Here is an 18210-nt window from a genome sequence, read left to right on the forward strand (position 1 = left end):
CCAAAAAATATTTCGGCAGCAATAGTTTGTAGTGTCAGAATTATTGTAAAATTGGTGAATAATACATTCACTGTTGATGTCAATAATGAAGTGTGATGTAAAAAGCAAATGACATATGGCAAATCAAAATCATAATTCAACAGCAAGAACGGACAATACCATAACAAATTATAAGAAAGTGAAAAATGTGAAAGAAAGACACATTGAGGAACAAAAATTTCTCCATCAACCAGAAATACAAGTGCCCTCCAGAGAATAAAGCTGGTCCGCCGCAAACAATTACACAGAAAGTGTTGTCCTTGGGAAATGATATGTGGATGTTAACATAATAAGTCGTGAAAAAAGGAATTTCGCTACAACAATTGTCATCCAATTAGTGATGACGTGCATAAGACATTCGCAAGTAAAAAATCTTTGTTTTTTGCCTTTAAGTAACAATTCACAACTGTTAAGCAAGAAATTATTGATAGGAAACTCACCATGTCTACTGGGAGGAAACTACACAATATGCAAGTGCTGTAGTAATGTTTGTACATAAAAAGAAAATATGGAAATGAAAAATTGAAGTCACCTCATTTGGTTTGCTATCTAGTGTACAAGACGAGTGAATGCCCATTTATTTATTGTTCACGAAAATCAGCATACAGGTGGTACGCAGTTTCTAAATAGTTGTCAAAATATAAACTAAAACAACTTACAGAAAAAAACGTAAATATTTGGAGTTTAAAAGCACACAAGCAAAATGAAAGTTTAGAATACAAATATTGACCACAGCACAACATCACATTCGCAGGGTGCATAAGTACAATACCACACAAATAGGATATTACAAAAAATGGACTAGAAAGTAAAAGCTAATAATTTACAAAGACAAATAAAAGAACACTATAACACGTTAAGTCGATGATTACCAACGTCAGTACCTAGAAACTATATTTCATTACTATCATGTATAATTTTTAAGTTGATACGGAATATTATCAACAAGGTTATATTCCTGACTTGATACAGACATTTTCAAATGTAGAAAATGGTGGATTGAACCTGATTTTTATAGGTCTAAACCTCTCACGTGTATGGTGAGCTCTTGACCACTGAATGAGTTGTTTTCGAAAGGAATATTAACCACAGGGAACAAACTATCCGTCTGTTGTGACGCGTTTTAATGTTTTACTGTTTTATAAACCAAATCAAAAATTATTGTTCGAAAATCACGCTATAATTGCCTTATGACGTTTCCACATAGAGTTTATTTTATTTTCATAATTTTTTTGACATAGCAGGACGCACCACATAACACAAGAACTAACACGAGACACGAGGAAATGTTCAGCCGTCATCACCAATGCATTGACTATTATAATTCTTTAATGCTAGTATCAATAAACAAAAGAACATAATTACATGAATGGATTTCCGTAAGCTTATACACACCGCTGTAGGTCACTAAATCTTAAACACCTGACTCTTAATTCTTCATAATTATTGAAAGTGTGAAATGAAATTGTTTATTTATTTTCAACCTTTAAACGTAACAACACATCTGGGTGTGATCATCAAGGATAATAAAAATATATCTTATTTTTACCTGTCGGTATATTAGTAGTTAAATGAGATTCACAGTAATGAATTGTTATTTTTTGCTTTCTTAAAATAAGAAAGCAATAAAGTTATAAACCTGGTGGCCGCCAAAGCGGGGGTAGCTTCCTCGGGGACAGATTGTCCACCAGCAGAGATTCCGGTCCGGTGGTGATAAATAAAGGCAACAGTAATATGCCGCTGTTCAACGATTTTCAACTCTTCAACGATTTTCGGTTCGGATTTCAAATGTTTGGCTTTGGGCGTTCCTGATGAAGATAACAGCGGGAAAAGCTGCACAAACGGGCAATACAAAAAACGTCATGTCAAATGTTTCTATGACATTCAATTTGAAAAAAAAATCAATCTTAATTTCTAAAGGTCAAATATGAAACTAGCGAATTTTTATACTAAGCTCGCAAACGTTGTTGTATCTATGTATATGTTTTATCTGACATTTGTGCTGCGTAAATAAAATAGCCGATTGCCTCCAGATTATGCAATATCGTAGAACATTTGGGTTCACAGTAACAGTAAACTTTTAAGACTTATTATCTATGCTGGATTTGTTTGTTTCTATACGACCTGTATGAACTTGTGGGTATATATTTAAGTAAGGTGACCTTGTAAACAGAAATATTAATAGCAGACACAGATATCTGAAAAGATAAATATATATGATAATTTTCATAATTTGTCTATAGTGATTAATCAGTATACTTGTTAATTACAACTTATATCAGCATTTAACATCTAGCTCCTGTCTATCTACGTGGTGACTCTCTATACAACTAGACAGTTCATCATATAATAAAGTTGATTGTGTCAGATAAATGCATTAACATTGTGACCAACGAAATGGTGTCACATTTGCTCAATCGAAGTATAACGAACTATCTTATATTAATGTCTATGTAATCACAATTGCAAATCAGGTTATAATAAGTTTAAGTTAACCAATATTCGAATTTCGTAAATACATTAGGAAACGCATATTAAGCTAATAAACAAAACTGAGGGAATCGCATGCATGTTTCATTATAAATTTTGAAATTATTATGAAACTTAGGTTTCAACTCCCTCAGGCAAAGTTGGCTTTAGATGAATTTGGCTATTTATTTTAGGTATTTTTGGCATATAGCTCTTCAACGATTTTCGGTACTTATACATCTTCGGATTTCAAATGTTTGGCTTTGAGCGTTTCTGATGAAGATAAATCCAGAAAAGCGCTTCGGACACAATAAATTATTGAACGTGCTGTTTTCCATTTTTCACATCACTGGTCGATACCTCTGCTGGTGGACTATCAGTCCCCGAGGGTATCATCAGCTCAGTAGTCAGTGCTTCAGTACTGACATGATTTAACAAACTTTACTAAAATTGTCCGTTTATAAATTTTGAAATTATTATAAAACTAAGGTTTCACCTCCCTCAGGCAAAGTTGGCTTTAGATGAATGTGGCTATTTATTTTAGGTAATTTTGGCATATAGCCCTTCAACGATTTTCGGTACTTATACATCTTCGGATTTCAAATGTTTGGCTTTGAGCGTTCCTGATGAATGTAAATCTAGAAAAGCGCCTCGGACGCAATAAATTATTAAACGTGTTGTTTTCCATTTTTCACTCGCCATGTGAATTCATACTAAGTAAAAATATCGAATTCGAAAGTATAACGGCAACAGTAGTTAACCGCTGTTCAAAAGTCGGAAGTATGACCCAGTTGGTAAACTTACAGATCAGACAACCATTCTTGTATCAAAACATATTATAGCGCGGAAACACGTTGATTGTGAGTTGGTACGCAAACACATTTTATCGGTCAACTAATTCGTGATGGTGACCGTAAAACTGATGTTGTATCGCTTTCAGTCGTTCTTCATCGATCTTAACATTTTTTGTCAGCAAAGCCCTGTTAACAGTGTCAGTCAACATGCACGAGCTGACGGTATTTAATGAGACATCAAAGCACAATAGGTCCGATGGTATATTACTGCTAACAAATGGGACGTTGACTATTTATATGTTGAAATTGTCACATTTTTCCAAGATTCTAGTTTGAAGTCGTTCATCAGTCGTTCATATATAAACATCGTATCGTTAACTACAATTTACCGTACCATGGAACAAAACTCATATCTTGTAGTTAGCTAAAATGTCCTGTGATAGATCAAATGTTTCTGAGCGTTCTTAATGACGGCACGTAAAAGGATTGCCCAAAGAAATCGGAACACAGAAGACATTCATTTATAAAGATCGATTGCTTGTTGGTTGCTTAACGTCCAGTGGCAAATATTGTATCCATGTTCAGGACGAGAACAAGTTGACAATAAATACAATAGGTATGTTTTGTAATAGATGCTATCCGGAATGTTGGTCGGGGAAATTTGGAAGGCCAACTCAAAATGAGGGTATATTGGATTGGGACAGAGATTTTTCCTTGCAACAGGCCATCTACGGACCCCTCAAAGAGTTGTTGCGAGGGTTCTTAAAGTGCAAAGAGCGTGGCAATCTCATTACACGAGGCATCGGAATTAACGTCCCAATTCTGACCGGACGTGGCTGCAAACTTAATATATCCTGCACAGCCAAACGGACGTCCCACTTTGGTAAGCGGTTTTCAATGTGTGAACAAAACAAACAGAAATTAATAGGTATAAATGTCAAAAATAGGTGTACAGCAGTCAACATTGAGTTATAATCTTAATCACTATAAAAACAAAAACAAATAGACCAAGCATATTAGCAAAACTAAAGACAAGAATACCCAAATTTACCATAGTACAATACCAAAGTGATAGGACGTATAAGTACAGAGCCACGTCATATGTGTCAAAGAAACAACAAAATATATAGACAAAGCACATTAGCAAAAATACGAGAATTATCATAGAACAATCACATAATGACGGGATGTACAAGTACCGAGCCACGTCAATTTTGCATCAACAAAAACAAACTAAACAGTAAAAGTAATATTCATAAAAACAAATAAATGAATAGTATAACACGTTATTATTAAATTATAAGCCTGATATCTTGAATGAGATTGTATAGCGTTTGCAACCACACGAACGTCGTTATAGAAAGAAAACTCGTTTAAATTTTGGGAAATAGTACCGTAGTTAACCGAAGTTCAAACCTCAGAAATCCATAATGAAGATTTAAATCAAGGTTATAAGAATAAACTGCGGAAACTACAAAACGTTTTGTTGCACTTTAGTGTTTCTGTTGTTTCGTTGTTTTCCTCTTATAGTTGATGTGTTTACCTCGGTTTTAGTTTGTAACCGGGATTTGTTTTCTCACAATCCATTTATGACTTTCGAACAGCGGTATACTACTGTTGCCATTATTTAGATCGGGTGCGCTAACTTCCCCAGCCTACAAATGCTTACTCAATTTGTCACAATCAAAAATATGAAACAATCGATAAATTAACAGATCAGACGATTGTTCCTGTATAATTCAAGGGGTACAATCAAAATCACGTGATGGATATACACACACCGGAAGTTACAGTCGAACTCGCCGCTTGAAAGGTTAGTAGTTGCATTTTCTTGTTTATATCAATTAAATTTTGATTAATAAGTTGGCACACCGAATGTCGGATAGTATGTAGTTTTAAAATACACAATTGTTTTTGCTAGAAAGCGTGCAGTTATTGCAAACACTTCGACGGTGAAATTTTGGAACTGTGTCGAAGTGTTAGCATTAACTGCACGCTTTCCAGCAAGGATAATTGTGTATTTCAAAACTAGATAGTATCCTACATTCGGTGCACTACGTTATTTATTAAATTTTATTGATATAAACAAGTAAATACGACTACTTACCTTTCAAGCGGTCTGCTCGACTGTTACTTCCGGTGTGTGTATATCCATCACGTGATTTTGATTGTACCCCTTGTAATTAAAAGATCCAAGACGAAGAAAACACTTATATTTGTTGTAAATGTGTAATGAGTTAGTAACCGTAAACATTACGTCGGGTCGATTTCAGTCGTTTTCCTTCCTGGAGCATTTTTTCTTTCTTAAGAGAATACACTTCTGAAAAAAACGACCGCATAATATGAGCATGGAATAACTGAACAAAATTGATTGAGACCATCAGTTTAAGTTACTGCTATGAAATGGGAAATAGACAATTGGAAAGCTAAAACAATCATGTTTGTCATAGATTATAGTTTGAAATCATTCAATAGTGTTAATATCTAGCAAAAATATTAATATATAAGTAGACCTTCGAGTTTTGGCAGTATCAATTATCTCAATTAAGTTCACTAGTATATATGAAGGCAACAGTAGTATACCGCTGTTCAAAAGTCATAAATCGATTCAGAGAATGAGATACAAAAACTCATTGAAATGTGGCTAATTATGTTACAGGACATCATCAATATTTGATAAAATTGAAAGACTTCTCGAAAAGATATTTATTTTTGTCTGTTAGCATTTTATGAATAAAGGTACGTCAGTCCTTATCAGCAGATTCCTCAGACTATTAAGTTGTCGGAAAGTATTCAAAGGGGGTTGGGGAAAGTTGAATAGTTGCGATTATTTTTTATATGTTTTCAAATGATCGTGAATGATACCAGAGCTATTCTTTATAGATGGGTAGTAAGTTCGAACACAGGTTGTCTTCTTTCATCACAATTATATTCTAACATCGTGGTCCTTTATAGACAGGTGTTACTTACCCAGTCGTTTTGATAAATAGTCGAAAGGGTTAAAATGTATTGATAAAAATACTGAATTTCATGATAAATTCAAAAAGGTAGAGTTCCATAATTTAAAATTATAATTTAAAACGTTACAAAATCAAACGTTAAATTTACTCAACCAATGAACGGAAAACAACTGTAAATGATAAAAATAATATCAATTGTAGTTTTGCTATTTTAAAAATAATGTTTTAATGTTTAAATGGCTAAGATAATTTTTAATGAGTTTGAAGTTATACTGCTTATATTTCTGTTATTATCAACAATACTAGATATATATGTTTTAAACATCTTTTTTGGCTTTGGAAATCAAAAATATATAAATATATATATATATATATATATATATATATATAAAGTGATAATACATCCTAATATTGATTATAACACTAGTAGGTTTATACTCATTAGTCTATCTTAAATGGTTCATTTTTACTCGGAACAGTAAAGAGGTTGACATGTTGTGCTTGTGTATTGTTGAAAGCAGAACGATATATGAGTTTTTTGTTTTTATTGTTGGAATAACTTTTATCCTTTATCTTTTTTATTCGAATAATTATTTCCTAAACGCACGTCTTGTTCTGTAAAACGCTTGTCCCTAAACAAGCAAAATTGCTTATCCATTTCGCTTACTATATTTCATTTGAAATTTCGTAGAGTATTTGATAATTAATAATATGTATGAAAATACTAAACGTATTTATATAAGTGGTTCGGTCCTCAAAAGTGACATCTATCGGATGAATTTCCCACGATTACTACATTGACCATGATTTTTCCCATGGATATTGAATAAATCAGATATGATTTTGCTATTTTAGTTTTTTGACATAAACATCTCATTTTATCAAGAAGCATTTCCTTATCAGTGATATGTTTTCAGAAAAAGCTTTCAAATTTGATAGCAAATAATCAGTCAGGGGTAATACCACTATGCAAACACAATCATAGCGCTAATAACCCGTGAGAAAATGTATCGTTTTCAAAATTTATTTTAATATCAAATTTGAGCAATAAATGAATTATAAAGATAGGCACACTCGTTAACCGTATGTTTTAAGGGGGTTATCTTGTAAAATGATTAGAAGTGCTAGTATCTACCAAATTGTAGTGATATATTGTATGATAAATCAACGAGTAGTCGTTAACATGCAATGTTAGCTTCAATTTTTCTCATATTCTCCAAAAATAATGCTGTCATCATGCCGTTTGCAAGACCTTTATTTCTCTCTCAAAGTCGGCATACAATACTAAATTATCATTATTACTGATTGTAATTAACTCCTTTCTACACTTAGTCGTTTTCACAAGACTGAACAAACTGCATACTTGATTTTATTGATGACATGGAGTTAATTTTTACCATCGCTCAGAAGAATATTTACAACTACTGGAATTACAAATATTACAAACAAAATATTTTCTCATTTTTATGTTTTGACAAGTGTTAAACATTTTAACAAGGAAAATTTTAACCTGTAGACAAAGTGTCGCCATGTTATTCTTTTTTTCTAATTAAATATCACGTCAATATTGTGCTTCATTTTAACTTCTACACAACTTAACAACTAAGGAAAGTGACAGTCTTTTAAGTATAGTTTTCAAATATATCTATACTGAACCAAACTACGACAGCCGAGCGTATCAGGAATTTGTTACAACTGAATGAAGCACACACAAACGTAATAACTGAATAAAGCACGAACAAACGTAATAACTAAATAAAGCACGAACCATAAACGTGATAACTGAATGAAGACAGAACAAACCGTAATTACTAATAACTGAATGGTTAGCAACAAATCGTGATAATCGAGTGGTGAACAAACAATCGTCATAACTGAATGAAGAACGAACAAACCGTTGCAAACGAATGTTGAACGAACACATCATGATTACTGAAAGAAGAACGTGTAAAATGTGACAACAAAATGGTGACCGATTGGTGAACAACAGTGATAACTGAATAAAGAACGAACGAACCGTGATAACTGGACGAAGATCAAACAAACCGTGATAACTGAATGAAGACCAAACGAACCGTGATAACTGAATGAAGAACGAACGAACCGTGATAACTGAATTAAGAACGAACAAACCGTGATAACTGAATGAAGAACGAACGAACCGTGATAACTGAAATAGGAAAGAACAAACCGTGATAACTGAATGAAGAACGAACGAACCGTGATAACTGAAATAGGAAAGAACAAACCGTGATAACTGAATGAAGAACGAACGAACCGTGATAACTAAATGAAGAAATAACAAACCGGGATAACTGAATAAAGACAAAAAAAAACCGTTGCAAACGACTGACGAACGAACACATCGTGATGACTGAATGAAGAACCGGCAAATATGACAACCGAACGGTAACCGATCAATCTGATTGGTGAACACAAAAACGGTGATAACTGAATGAAAAATGATAACAAACCGTGATAACTGCATCATGAACGAACAACCTACGATGACTGAATGAAGAACAAACAAACCCTTATAACTGAATTAAGAACGAACAAACCGTGATAACTAAATGAAAAACGAACGAACCGTGATAACTGAATGACGAAATAACCGTGATAACTGAATAAAGAAAAAAAAAAAAACATTTGCAAACGAATGACGAACGAACACATCGTGTTAACTGAATGAAGAACCAGCAAAATGTGACAACCGAATGGTAACCGAACAAACTGATTGGTGATTACTGAATGAAGAACGATTATAAAATGTGATAACAGAATGATAAACGAAACAGTATAACCGTATTTTACCAGTTGGAATGTTTAAAAGCTACCTTTAAACAAACATAAAAGAAATAAGACACTATTAAAAAGACAAATAAAGTCGTCTAAATCCTAAGTATATTACCGTGATCAAAATACAACCCAAAACAAACTAACAAAAAACAAAAAACGCACACAGAAACCTGGACTCCAGTATAAAACAAGAGTAAACAAAATAACACTTTGGATGCAGAGAGTAATCAAGTAAATATTACAAAGTCATTAATATATCGAAGTAAGGTAGAATATAAAAATATATATGCAGTGCAAAAGTAGGGGTTAATGGTATCCCGTGGGTCTTATAGAATAATAACACATACTAATAGACTGTAATAACTTGGGCAATAATCATTAAGTTAATTAATGCTATATCCACATGGAACGTATTACAAATAATAATCATATAATGTTTGACACCGTTGGCTCACGGTGTATTATCGCTTATATTTAACACTTTGGTGTTACTTTTCTCTCTACATGATTCTGTTCGACCTAATGAAAGCCAAAATACAGCATACATTACTAATTCAGAAAAAAAAGATTTATCACAAGAATTTTTTCTTTGCTTTTTAAATTCAATGGCATCCCATCGACAGTCTCATCAATGGTGAATTGTGAATTGAGGCTAAATTTCAAGTTAAAGTGGTTATCGTTTAATTACAACTAATTTAAGAATGTTTAATAGGCAGTGCATATCTATTATATTGTTTTAACAATATGCATACTTTTTTTAGGACTCCGCCGTATCAAATATTCTGTGGAGTAACTATTAAAGTTAATATATATGACATGATTGGAATACCAAATAGTGCATACAATTAAGTTCAGATTGCCAACAAATAACATGAATACAACATAAACCGAACAATAAAATTACGAATATTTTGTACACTATGGGGTCCAGCATAAATAGCCCACAGCTCTTACCAGCAAGTTTTTAAGGCTTTTTAGCCAACTGAAAGCCAATACGGGTGGCACTGGAAAGATCTTGGATTGTAAAGGATGTTTTTCGATTTCTTTCAAATTTTCGCGGATAATAAGTGTTTATCAGCAAAAAATTGAAAATACGTGGATGCATATCTGCACATCCCACACGGCACTGACCACTTTAGTCAGGTCTAACTGCTAAAAGAGAGAAGTCTCGGATAACCATATATCTATGTTCCATTCAATAAAGAAGATTCATACGGCAATGTGTTGCAACTGCCACATCACAAAAGTACAAAAAATACTATAACCAAAAATACCGAACTCTACTTTATCGTGGTAGAAATGAAATAATTGTCCAAATAATTTACTATAGCATATATGTTAAAAGTAAAATAAGTTACTCTCATTGAGCACCAGAAATATAAACTAAAAAAAGTACCAGTCAAAATATAGTGAATCTTCATTGCAGTTAGGTTGATTTTCGTTAGCTTATTATGAGACAAATTTTTGCACCTGCAAAAAAAATAAAAACCGGAAAAGAACGATGGAATTTCTTTATGTCCTAGTTTATTTAACTTAGTTGGGTATGTTTTCATCTCAATTTTGACATAGTACATTCAAGCGAAATGTAACCGCAATCAAGAACCTCGTAACGTTCTTTGATGGGGCACTTTAATTTCTATTTTCGTTTGAAACATGATAACTTTAATACATGGGATCTTGGTCATGGGTCGAAATGAGAAGCCACGTTTTAAGTGAAATTGAATTAATGGTGACGTATATTACCTTCGGAAAAATAAAATCTTTAAGTTCTCACTCTAAAACTCATGCACGTGTTAATGTAGAATATATAATAACTTGCCCCACGTGCAAATAAATATCCTCGTTTGATTTTCTTTTCGGTTGTAATTTAATTGCAATCTTAATGCACGAGGGAAAAATACAGTCCGACACCCACTCTTAATTCTATAAGTGTTAACGAAATTAATTATCATCACTTGTTTAATAATAAAGTTTGCCTGTGCAAATGTCTCCTTTAAAGCCTTTTGATACCCGATAACCGATGTAGACAAACAAGAACCCCATGAAAGGCAGGTATTTTTTCTAAGCAAGAACACAAGACATTTTTCATGAGTTTAAATGTGTATGATATTTATAATATATATATAAATATATATATTTGAATAAGGAGCTGTATCACTAACAACAATACATGAGCAAGACCCATGTAGTATATTTAAGGTCTTCTGGGGACAAAATACCAATCAATTAAAAAGAGAAACCCAACGGCCTGATTTATACTAAAGCAATAAATACTAAAACAGTTAATACAGGAACCAACCAACGAAAACGGTACAATATTAGGATTTTGATTCTGACAAATTTAAGATGCACCCTCAACGTTTTTATGACCCATGTATGGACATTATGTTTTCTGATCTGGTCGTCCGTTCGTCTGTCCCGATTCAGGTTAAAATTTATGGTCGAGGTAGTTTTTGATGACGTTGAAGTCCAATAAAATTGAAACTAAGTACATATGTTCCTTTTAATATGATAATTTTAATTTTAATGCCAAATTAGAGTTTTTACCCCATTTTCACGGTACACTGAACATAGAAAATGATAGTGCAGATGGGGAATCCGTGTACTAGGGACACATTCTTGTTTTCTATCTGAAATACTTGACTGGGTGGGCCAGTGGCCTAAAGGATTGCAATGTTACTGACCATTATAATATTAGGAAGTGAAAACATTTGACATAAACTGACTTTTTCTACAGTGATATCACAAACGCTGTTCTTTAAAGTTAAATTGATCATCAGCTTACTTTTATAGTTGATAGGTGGCTAGTTAGGAAAATTACACCTATTAATATCTGCTTGGCTTCGGAATAATTCTTTAATTCCAAAACAGTAATAAATGTTTATAATATTATACATTTGTATAAACAACATTTTGAATGGAAAACGTCACAAATAAGATTACAAAAAATAAAGGAACCGTCATAGTAATAATTGGTTAACTTCCTTTTAAGCCATTGATACCTCATGCTGATAACAAGTGTATCAAGGGGATTGGCATGTTTCTTAATTCCATAGTCTATACCACGTAATTAACAATACCATTGGGATTACAGTAAATGGATGTCTGGACAATAATCTACAGTTATGTTTACCTCACCAAGACAGCCAAGTATTCTGCTGTCAGGAGGGTAATGTTTACAAAATAAACCGTATTGACCGTTATAAACACAATATGTATTTATGCAGATTACTATTTGTTATTAGTGCAGCGGATCATGACGCCTCTCTGTTTACTTTCCCAGACATTGTCAGTTTGAGAGTAAGGCATAATTCTTAGTTTGGAGTCTTATTTCAATTTTGGTCAGTTTAAATTATGTCTCCATTACAATCCCCTGTAGATTACAATCCCCTGTAGATTACAATCCCCTGTAGATTTCAAGAGATTATGATTGAAGGAGAGCAATATGGTCAATGTTCTCTTTAAATGCTCTGCTCGAAAATTAATATGAGGCAAAGCAAATAAAATGTTCTTTATATTTCAATGGGAACACTGACGCGGACAATTATTTGACATAATGCTAGCCAACAGTTTACATTTATTCACAAAGCTGTTACATCACGTTTTGCCAGTTGGGACCGCAAGCGATACAGGAATCACCAAAAGGATTAAATTATCGTTTATTTAAAGATACTTTGGAGTTTGAGAAATATTTTAATATTTTGGATGACAGGCAGATATCCTTATTTCTTAAATTTCGAACTATGAACATGAAATTTCCAATAGAAACTGGAAGATGGCAAAACATGGAAAGAGAAAACAGAACATGTGTATTGTGTAATTCAGATGACATTGGTGATGAATACCATTACATTTTTAATTTTCAGCTTTTGATAATTGTAGAAAACAATGTATTGCATTTTACTATAAAAAATAGACCAAACTAATTGAAGTTTTATGAATTAATGAATTCTCAAAAATGTACAGACTGACTGAACGAACTTTGTAAACTTATTAAGGAGATCAATAACAAATTGAACTTTTCTGAGTGAACAATTGTGAACGCCTCTATCTACTTTCGTACATTATTTATTTATGTAATTGTATTGAAATATGTATAATTATCTCTATACCTTTGTTATTTGGTTCGTGAGAAATAAAGATATATACCATTGGATTCATTGGACCAATGACCTATAGGTTAACCACATTGATTATATAAAATTCACTTAAAAAATTCTGAATCGATGCATATAATTTTGATATCTACATTTAAAAAGATGGATTTATATTCCTCGCCAAAATATTAAAGTAAGTTAGTAACTCCAAGGAATTGTATATTTAAATATACAATTCCTTGGTAACTTGAATAAAAAAACCTGCAGTGAAACAAAACCACCAAAATGCAAATAAAATGTTTTTGGTAAAGCTCGCACCAATTCCTGAAATATGATAAAGTACTGAAGCGAACGGTCAGAATAATACTTTTTTGATTGGCCTATACAGACCTAACTCAAGATTATTTCTGTAAATGTCAAATAAGTTTGATTGCAAATAAATTGAAGAGACTTAATTAGAAGCCATGGTTACTGGTGAGTTAGATTATAAAAGTATTTTTATTTTAAAATACACCGCTGGTAGATAATAAACTTAATTCTGGTCAGTTAAATTAACGGTTTTTTTTCAATAATTCCCACTGAGAAAACATAAATCTGCTTTGGATTTCCACATATGGTCGTTATCCAATGAAGTTGATTTTTATAATATTAATGAAATGAACATTAATTTACTACAATAACCTTTGTTAAGTTATAAAAAAAGTTTAAAGCAGAATAACAGAATCTCAAAAACGAACGAAAGTAAAATTGTCTAACTTGAAACGAAGGACATGGGTATATATATACATAGGATTAAACATCTATAGGTATATAGAAAATACTCAAAATGTCAAATCGCTATTCTACGTTTTGGGAGTACACAGCACTGACTTTCACGAACAACAAAACTATCTTTTTTGTCACATCGGAGCCTCTTCTCTCTGAATATAAGGTACGGGTTTTCTCCTTTTTGAAGGCCATACCATGACTAATAGTAACTTTAAACTTTGGTCTGTTGGGTAGTGTCTCATTGGTAAGACGGTGCTTGTAGTCGCAAACTTGCAGTGAGGTAACTTCTCATGTAAGAGATTTTCCTCTCCATGTTGAAGGCCGCATGAAGATTTTTGAGAGGACGAACAGTAATAGAAGGGTATTTCTTTTCTCTTTGTGGCTTTGCTGTGTATGAACTGATTTTGTGTTATTGGTGGATGCCCATATCCTTTGTTATATATTATACCACATCTCTTTACCTTATATTATACCACATCTCTTTACCCACATCTCTTTACCTCATATTATACCACATCTCTTTACCTCATATTATACCACATCTCTTTACCTCATATCATACCACATCTCTTTACCTTATATCATACCACATCTCTTTACCTCATATTATACCACATCTCTTTACCTCATATTATACCACATCTCTTTACCTCATATTATACCACATCTCTTTACCTCATATTATACCACATCTCTTTACCTTATATCATACCACATCTCTTTACCTTATATCATACCACATCTCTTTACCTCATATTTACCTCATATCATACCACATCTCTTTACCTCATATCATACCACATCTCTTTACCTCATACCACATCTCTTTACCTCATATCATACCACATCTCTTTACCTCATATCATACCACATCTCTTTACCTTATATCATACCACATCTCTTTACCTTATATTATATCACATCACATCTCTTTACCTTATATCATACCATCTCTTTACCTTATATTATACCACATCTCTTTACCTCATATCATACCACATCTCTTTACCTCATATTATACCACATCTCTTTACCTCATATCATACCACATCTCTTTACCTTATATCATACCACATCTCTTTACCTTATATCATACCACATCTCTTTACCTTATATTATATCACATCACATCTCTTTACCTTATATCATACCATCTCTTTACCTTATATTATACCACATCTCTTTACCTCATATCATACCACATCTCTTTATCTCATATTATACCACATCTCTTTACCTTATATCATACCACATCTCTTTACCTTATATCATACCACATCTCTTTACCTTATATTATATCACATCACATCTCTTTACCTTATATCATACCATCTCTTTACCTTATATTATACCACATCTCTTTACCTCATATCATACCACATCTCTTTACCTCATATTACACCACATCTCTTTACCTTATATCATACCACACCTCTTTACCTTATATCATACCACATCTCTTTACCTTATATCATACCACATCTCTTTACCTCATATCATACCACATCTCTTTACCTCATATTATACCACATCTCTTTACCTTATATCATACCACATCTCTTTACCTTATATCATACCACATCTCTTTACCTCATATTTACCTCATCTCTTTACCTCATATTTACCTCATATCATACCACATCTCTTTACCTCATATCATACCACATCTCTTTACCTCATATCATACCACATCTCTTTACCTCATACCACATCTCTTTACCTTATATCATACCACATCTCTTTACCTCATATTATACCACATCTCTTTACCTCATATCATACCACATCTCTTTACCTTATATTTTACCACATCTCTTTACCTCATATCATACCACATCTCTTTACCTCATATTATACCACATCTCTTTACCTTATATCATACCATCTCTTTACCTTATATTATACCACATCTCTTTACCTTATATTATACCACATCTCTTTACCTTATATTATACCACATCTCTTTACCTTATATTATACCACATCTCTTTACCTTATATTATACCACATCTCTTTACCTCATATCATACCACATCTCTTTACCTTATATCATACCACATCTCTTTACCTCATATCATACCACATCTCTTTACCTCATATTATACCACATCTCTTTACCTTATATCATACCATCTCTTTACCTTATATTATACCACATCTCTTTACCTTATATTATACCACATCTCTTTACCTTATATTATACCACATCTCTTTACCTTATATTATACCACATCTCTTTACCTTATATCATACCACATCTCTTTACCTCATATTATACCACATCTCTTTACCTTATATCATACCACATCTCTTTACCTTATATCATACCACATCTCTTTACCTCATATTTACCTAATCTCTTTACCTCATATTTACCTCATATCATACCACATCTCTTTACCTCATATCATACCACATCTCTTTACCTCATATCATACCACATCTCTTTACCTCATATTATACCACATCTCTTTACCTCATATCATACCACATCTCTTTACCTTATATTTTACCACATCTCTTTACCTCATATCATACCACATCTCTTTACCTCATATTATACCACATCTCTTTACCTTATATCATACCATCTCTTTACCTTATATTATACCACATCTCTTTACCTTATATTATACCACATCTCTTTACCTTATATTATACCACATCTCTTTACCTTATATTATACCACATCTCTTTACCTTATATTATACCACATCTCTTTACCTTATATTATACCACATCTCTTTACCTCATATCATACCACATCTCTTTACCTTATATCATACCACATCTCTTTACCTCATATCATACCACATCTCTTTACCTTATATTATACCACATCTCTTTACCTTATATTATACCACATCTCTTTACCTTATATCATACCACATCTCTTTACCTTATATCATACCACATCTCTTTACCTTATATTATACCACATCTCTTTACCTTATATTATACCACATCTCTTTACCTTATATTATATACCACATCTCTTTACCTTATATTATACCACATCTCTTTACCTTATATTATACCACATCTCCTTATCTTATATTTGGCACTCTTTGATAGTCATCGATTACAGTTAAATCTCCATTTGAATGGATAAATACATGTATAAGTAAAAACCATTGCAACGTAAGCATTTTTTTTGCATTAATGAGTTTTTAATGACAACTATGGCGAAAAAAGTGAGAGGCGTATAACAGTTAGCTCAAGGGACATTATTTCATGATCTAACATAATCCATAATAACAAATATAATAAAAATCCGAGTGAAAGGAGAGCAATGAAAACACTTTTCCTTTGCTTTTTTTTGTATATTTTGCTGTGAAAACTCTTATCTTGTGTCATTGATGGATACCCCATATCCTTTCTTTTCTCTTGTATGGAATTCTAAATATATTTGCCTTATTTTTGTCCCCATTAAATCCCTATCTTGACATAATTAAGACTCATCACATATAAACAAATAAATAACAATAATACAAAAACATAAACATTACACAAGCTAACTTTTCACACTTCAGATTATGCTTTACTGTGATATATAGCTTCTTTACTTCTTAACAGATAAATCTTTCAACAATGCTGTATTTTGTATAAACATCATTACCATATTATAAAACCCTTTACACTGATGAAGGTTATATTGCGCCATACAATTTTCTCCTAAGTATATTGAGCCAAAAAGCCAAGTTATCAATGTTTAAGATGAATAGAAATTCAAAATGAAGTCCAATATATAACAACAGATCAGAGACTGCTTTTAAACATCCAATATTCTTATTGGTTAGTATTAAACTTTAATAGAGTACTTCAATGTGTTCGAATATTTAACGGTATCATTTTTCGTGGACACGCGAACGAGATAATGATTCCAATATGTTTACCTAATTCTCGTGCCAGAATGTTTAATGTTGTGCGTATTAATTGTTTACACGTGCATAATATAGAATGAGTTTTGGCTCATCTGGATTTAATTAACGTTATTTTATTGCCAGTAAATGCAATATTTTGTCATTTCAGTTTTTGCTGAGAAGTTATGAATGAAAACATTCATTTTGATTTAGTTATTGGATCTGCGCTTTTAAATTGAAAAATGCGTAAATAAAAATTTAAAAACACATGTAAAGAACATCTTTTTACATTGTTGTACAATTTTAGCATTACAAAATAAATTCGAAATCTCAAAAAAATGGTTTTTTTTTCTTTAAATTTCAATTATTGATAACCTACTATAAAATCTAAGAGTAAACAGGTACAGTCATGTTTATACAT

The sequence above is a fragment of the Mytilus galloprovincialis genome, chromosome 2 (genome assembly GCF_965363235.1).
Source record: "Mytilus galloprovincialis chromosome 2, xbMytGall1.hap1.1, whole genome shotgun sequence".
Taxonomy (NCBI): Eukaryota; Metazoa; Mollusca; class Bivalvia; order Mytilida; family Mytilidae; genus Mytilus; species Mytilus galloprovincialis.